Below are 7,471 nucleotides of genomic sequence, written 5' to 3' on the forward strand. Positions count from 1 at the left end.
ATACCTACACACAAGTAGCACTTTAAAATCCCTAGAGGACTCAGAAATACAAGACAAAGCTTCTTTCTTCTTTCTTCTCCTCCTTCCTTCTTCTCCTTCTTCTCTTCCTTCCTTCCTTCCTTCCTTCCTTCCTTCCTTCCTTCTCCTTCTCCTTCTCCTTCTCCTCCTTCTTCTCCTTCTTCTCCTTCTTCTCCTCCTTCTTCTCCTTCTTCTCCTTCTTCTTCTCCTTCTCCTCCTTCTTCTCCTTCTTCTTCTCCTTCTCCTCCTTCTTCTCCTCCTTCTTCTCCTCCTTCTTCTCCTCCTCCTCCTTCTTCTCCTTCTTCTCCTCCTTCTCCTTCTTCTTCTCCTCCTTCTCCTTCTTCTTCTCCTCCTTCTCCTCCTTCTCCTTCTTCTCCTCCTTCTCCTCCTTCCTGTGAACAACTGGAGGGCCATAGTTTGAAGACCCCTGTTATTGACCTTCCAAGGATCCTAGAGTCAATAGAGGAATATGATCATTCTACTAAAACAAACTTGTCCAAATAATTGCTAAAGAAAAAAATCTGATTTTTGTCCACCTTTTAGCACCAACTCAAACGTTGCCTCTTTCCTGAAGTTAGTAAATAACGATTTGGAGAAACTTAGAATACAGGCTGAAGGTCCAACGATCCTAAATGAAAAAGAGACCCTGGCGCTAAAATTACTTTCTGATAATAATCACCATTAAACCTGCAGATAAGGGTGGCAATGTTGTCTTGCTCGACAATGAACAATATATCAACATGTGTAACAAAATTCTTAAAAACCAAGATTGCTACCGCTGTATTCCGAAGTACAACAAAGAATTCTACACACTAATGGATACAGCGTATCTTAACAATGTAATTAATAAAAATACAAGGGTAAAGGGCCACAGGGCCCTAATTCGGACTTTACAGGCAAAATGGACAATGATATAGTACAAAAATATATATTTTATTAACAATAAGTCATATCAAACAGGTCAAGTAAAAAAGAATTAAAAACATATGATAGTAATGAGTATCTACTGTAAACAAGAGAGTTGACACCAAATAAACAGCAGTGAGCCCCTGTGCGTCAACGCGTTTCGCTGTTTTGCTTTGTCAGGACACACTTGGGGGTAGTTGGAAAGAACAGGTCTCACTTGTCAGCATAAAAATATCTCCACATTGAGCGCTTTAAAAAGCTCTGCCTTGCTAAAATATATATATATATATATATATATATACTTTTTGTTATTACTATTTGATACCCCTCTCCTCTTAAGTTTGTACTTAATATAACACACTGTGATAACGGCCAATAAACCCTTTCTTCTTTACTTGATTTATTTATAATACAATTTATGTGTGCATTATCCACTTCAGCCCCGGAAGGATTTACCCCCTTCCTGACCAGAGCACTTTCTGCGATTCGGCACTGCGTCATTTTAACTGACAATTGCGCAGTCGTGCGAGGTTGTACCCAAACAAAATTGATGTCCTTTTTTTCCCACAAATAGAGCTTTCTTTTGGTGGTATTTGATCACCTCCTCGGTTTTTATTTTTTGCGCCATAAACAAAAAAAGAGCGACAATTTTGAAAAAAAGCAATATTTTTTACTTTTTGCTATAATAAATATCCCCCAAAAATATATATAAAAAAACATTTTTTTTTCCTCAGTTTAGGCCGATATGTATTCTTCTACATATTTATGGGGAAAAAAAAATCGCAATAAGCGTATGTTGATTGGTTTGGGCAAAATTTATAGCGTCTACAAAATAGGGGATAGATTTATAGCATTTTTTAATTATTTTTTTTTATTAGTAATGGTGGCGATCTGCGATATTTTTATGGGGACTACAACATTATGGTGGACAGATCTGACACTTTTGACACTATTTTGGGACCATTGTCATTTATACAGCGATCCGTTCTATAAAAATGCACTGATTACTGTGTAAATGACACTGGCAGGGAAGGGGTTAAACACTAGGGGGCGGTGAAGGGGTTAAGTGTGTCCTAGGGAGTGATTCTAACACTGGGGGGAGGGGCTACACCTCACATGACAGTGATCACTGCTCTCGATGACAGGGAGCAGTGATCTCTGTCCTGTCATTAGGCAGAACGGGGAAATGCTTTGTTTACAAAAGCATCTCCTCGTTCTACCTCTCCGTGACATGATCGCGGGCACCCGGCGGACATCGAGTCTGCAGGACCTGCGGTCATGGTCACGGAGACGGCGGCGGGCGCGCGCGCCCGCAACACCGCTTCTTAAAGGGGACATACCTGTACGCCCTTTTGCCCACCAGTGCCATTCTGCCAACGTAAATCGGCGTGTGCTTGACAGCAAGCGGTTAAACATACATACATACATATGGTTTTAATCGAATCTCAAACTTATATATATATATATATATATATATATATATATATATATATATATATATATATATATATATATATATTACACCTAACTAATATTCTTGGCCATTTTCAATTATATTAATATACATATTATACTTACCAGACTATTATATTTAAATATGGGCCATTTGTGTGTGTGTGTGTGTGTGTGTGTGTGTGTGTATATATATATATATATATATATATATATATATATATATATACACATGTGTGTGTGTGTGTATGTATATGTGTGTGTGTGTGTGTGTGTGTATATATGTGTATATATATATATCATCCTTCCAGATACCCTTTCACACATTTTTCTAGTATTATATCATTTTTAGACATTCTTATTTAATAGGCTCTTGTATATTCTGCAGTTGCTGTCACCTCTCCCGTTTTGATGCGGCTCATTCTGCTTTGGCTGTGCGCCTTAGCTGCACTCAGGTATACTACGTTAACTAGATTGAGGGTATATATATATAAAAATAAATAAACAAAAAAAAATATAATATAGATATAAATAAATAAATAAAATAAAATAAATAATAATAAACTCCTCTGCCGTGGGATGTGGAAGGAGCTTTAAGCCTTTTCCTTGGGGGTACCATTCTCAGCATTTAGTCCTTTTAGAGACTCTTCCTGATGCCTATGTGTTTTGAAACAGAGAATCTACAGGCACAGCTCTTACTGCTATATATATTTCTCTTGTTTTTAAACATTACATGATGGAATGTTGAAATTCTTCTTGCCACCACAAATTATGTGTGTATGAGTTAAACTCTCTACACAATCGCCTGTTTTATTATAACCCTATATAATCAGAAACTTACTGTTCTTTAACTGTGTTATAGATATATTTTCCTCTTCATACACCCCTGAAGAAGTAGAAAGATTGTACTCCGAAACGCGTTGGGTGCAAGAGGACCTCATATATGTTTTCTTTCTTACAACCATGGTGACAACATCATAAACTGTCTAGACATTCCATTGTTTCATATTTTCATATGTACAATTTTAGCGACTATGTTTAATCATTAATCATTTTTTGCATCATAAATACTTTGTATACTCTTTCAACTATATTCTCATGTGCCTTCAATGCCCACCATAGGGGATATGTTCTTTTCTGCAGTTTTAGTAAACAACCCCCATGCATGGGGATATGGAAAATAATGGTGATATAAAAACACACACTCGGGTTAAACTGGATGGACTGGTACGTTTATTCAACCTTACCAACTATGTACTCTGGATCACATATACATTTTCCATTGTGATTACATTTTATCTTACATTTTTCATTCATTAAATCTTCCTGTTGTTGTACATTTTAATTTCATCGCCTTTTATAGCTGAAGTTTACGTATAGGTATTTTTGCATAGATACATTGGTTCATCTTGGATCAATACATCAATGCATATACCATGCCTGTGGGATCCTTGTGGAAGGGGAGAATTATTTTAGTAGGCACCGCCACTTCAGTGATTGTTGCAATGCAAGCTTCCAGATCCTACTTGCTTAATGAAGACAGGGGTTTACTCGTCCAGGGCAGGCGCCATTATTTTAACTCTTTGCATTTTCTCAATGAATGCAAAGTGTTCTTTGACTGGATGAGGTGGAGAGGCGTGTCAGTGATTTTACAATCTCCACCTCATCCAATCAGGGAACACTTTTCATTCATTGAGAAAATGCAAAGAATTCTCTGCATTGCGGCCTTACGGAGCAAGTGACCTCCTGTGTCCTTTAAGCAGCAGAGCAGACATTTGGCCCAGGACCCAGAAGTTACTGGGGATCACTGGTGTAGCAGTGTCAAATACAGTAATTTCCAGCTTTTACGGGGATCCCAAAGATATGGTATATACAAACTTATATTGATCCAAGCTGGTCCCATGTAAGTATGAAAAAAGCCATACCTAAACTTCAGTTTTAAATTGCTATGTTACCTTATTGGGTTTACAGAGAAACAATTAACACACACTTAGAAAATAATTAGCCATAACTAAATAAAGCAGTGTAGGCTCAAGCCCAACAAAAGCATTACCTTTTAAATGATAACACAAAACCAGGGCTTAGTTATTAAAGCTTAATTCGAAACTGATAAATACACCGGTGACTATTAAACATAACTTGACCATCCATTTAGTGAGCGACATTTCCCTGATAAAGTATTGAGTGCAACTAAATAAGGAAATGGAGCTCTCCAACACTGTTCCAGGTGATCTGCTTAGGAGAGAGGACTCCAAGCCATAAGAATCCGCAAGTAAATGCACCCTCCTAGATTGTAAGCTCTAACGAGCTGGGCCCTCTGATTCCTCCTGTATTGAATTGTATTGTAATTGTACTGTCTCCCCTCATGTTGTAAAGCACTGCGTAAACTGTCGGCGCTATATAAATCCTGTATAATAATCATCATCATCATGTTTGGCCTACAAACCACAGTTTTGACTGCTTTTATGCCCCCACTTTCATTCTTGGCTATGGGTCTTTGTGTTCATTCAGCAAAAAAGCATTTGTGAGGTCAGGTACTGATGTTGGATGAGAAGACCTGGATCACAATCAGAGTTCCAATTCATCCCAAAGATGTTCAGTCGGGTTGAGGTCAGAACTTTACAAAGGACACTTGAGTTCCACCACACCAATCTCATCAAACTATGTCTTTATGTATGGTGGTCAGTATCAGTAGGGTTGAGGTCAGGACTTTACAAAGGGCACTCAAGTTCCTCCACATCAAACGCATCAGGCCATGTCTTTATGGATGGTGGTCAGTAGGGTTAAGGTCAGGACTTTGTGCAGAACACTCGATTTCCTCCACACGAAACTCATCAAGCCATGTCTTTATGTTTGGGGGTCAGCAGGGTTCAGGTCAGGGCCCTGTGCAGGAGACTTAAGTTCCTCCACACCAAACAAACTCACACCAAACTCATCAAACCATGTCTTTATGTATAGTGGTCAGTAGGGTTGAGGTCAGCACTTTACGCAGGACACTCGAGTTCCTCCACACCAAACTCATCAAACCATGTCTTTATGCATGGTGGTCAGTAGGGTTGAGGTCACGACTTTACGCAGGACACTTGAGTTCTTCCACACCAAACTCATCAAGCTGTGTCTTTATGTATAGTGATCAGCAGGGTTGAGATCAGGGCCCTGTGCAGGACACTCAAGTTCTTCCACACCAAACTCCTGAAGCCATGTCTTTATGTATGGTGGTCAGTAGCAGGGCTATCTTTAATATTGATTGGACCCTGGGCAAACATTTTCCTGCCCCCCCCCCAGCCCAACACCACCACCCCCCAGCCCCCACTATGCAATTTCTCTCTCTCCACCTGCTCTGAGACATACAATAAATTGCAGGTCGACTCAAAATCAGTTTACTGCAGCACATCAGACAGCAATTGCAATTGGTTGTTAGCGGTTACAGCATATCTGTCAGGTCACCTGAGGCTAGGTGACAGATGCACACCGCTGGGATCAGGGGTGCAACCCAAGGTAGTGGACCCTACGGCTAACTGCTGTGGATAGGAGTCAGGGTGGTAAGAAAGGCAGGGTCGCTGGAAAACCAATGCGGATCCCACCGGGGTTAGAGCATAAGATTCCCTAGGGCGCAGAGTCTAATGCCCTGTACACACGGTCGGATTTTCCGACGGAAAATGTGTGATAGGACCTTGTTGTCGAAAATTCCAACCGTGTGTGGGCTCCATCACACATTTTCCGTCGGAATTTCCGACACACAAAGTTTGAGAGCTTGCTTTAAATTTTTTTCAACAACAAAATCCGTTGTCGGAAATTCCGATCGCGTATATACAAATCCGACGCACAAAGTGCCACACGTGCTCAGAATAAATTAAGAGACGAAAGCTATTGGCTACTGCCCCGTTTATAGTCCCGACGTACATGTTTTACGTCACCGCGTTCAGAACGATCGGATTTTCCGACAACTTTGTGTGACCGTGTGTATGCAAGACAAGTTTGAGCCAACATCCATGGATTTTGTTGTCGGAATGTCCGATCAATGTCCGACCGTGTGTACAGGGCATAAGAGCCAGCAGGTGTTCACCAGAGCCTCTAGTGGTGAGGATGGACTGGGCTGCAACTGGCTCCAGGTCGCGACCCCCAGGGTCCCCTAGCTCACGCCCACAGTAGGCAACAGGAGGATAGGGATAGTAAGGGAATAAGCCAAGGTCGGGGCCACAAGCAGACAAGGATAACAGAGTACACGCCAAAGGTTCAGGGTCACAGGCAAACAGGAATAGTCGGGGACAAGCCAAAAGGTCAGGGTCACGAGCAGACAGGAATAGTTGAGAACGCGCCAAGGTCGGTAACAGAAAACAAACGTAGAGCACACGGCAAGCAGGAAACAGGAAGCCAAACACACAAAGGTTGATCAGCAAGGTTGGCTTGCAATGCCCAGGTTAATATAGTGTTCCTAATTAGAGACCAGGGTGGAGCTATGCTGACGGAAGATTATTTAAACAGTCAGGTGAGGGTGGCTGGCCTCTAAAGGTGAACACAGAAGGAAAGGTGAGCTGACAGACACACATTACTGCATAACCATGACAATATCATTACCACTTACGGACTGGTTTCTAGAAGTTAAAGCACATTATTACTGCTCACTGATTGGTCGCTAGAGGTTACCACACATCCTTGCTGCACACTGGTTGCTAGAGGTTACTGCACATCATTATCGCTTACTGATTGGTTGCTAGAGGTTACCGCACATCATTACTGCTCATTGCTTGGTTACTAGAGGTTACAGCACATTATTAGTGTTCATTGATTGGTCACTAGAGGTTACTTCACATCCTTGCTGCACATTGATTGGCTGCTAGAGGTTACTGCACAACATTACTGCTAACTGGTTGCTAGCGGTTACTGCACATCCTTACTGCTCTCTGATTGGTTGCTAGATTATAGATAGATTATGCTACAAATGCAAAGCAGTCCCATTGCCAGATTAAAAGTGGTGTTTTGCATTGCAGCAGAATTTGGGCAGGAAAGATGGGGTTAATGTAGCCGACCAGACTTACATTCAAAAACAGTACTGTCAATAATCATAGCAAGCAGAGATCAGTAATGGTTTAGC

This window comes from Aquarana catesbeiana, linkage group LG06, assembly GCF_042186555.1.
Source record: "Aquarana catesbeiana isolate 2022-GZ linkage group LG06, ASM4218655v1, whole genome shotgun sequence".
In the NCBI taxonomy this organism is placed as follows: domain Eukaryota; kingdom Metazoa; phylum Chordata; class Amphibia; order Anura; family Ranidae; genus Aquarana; species Aquarana catesbeiana.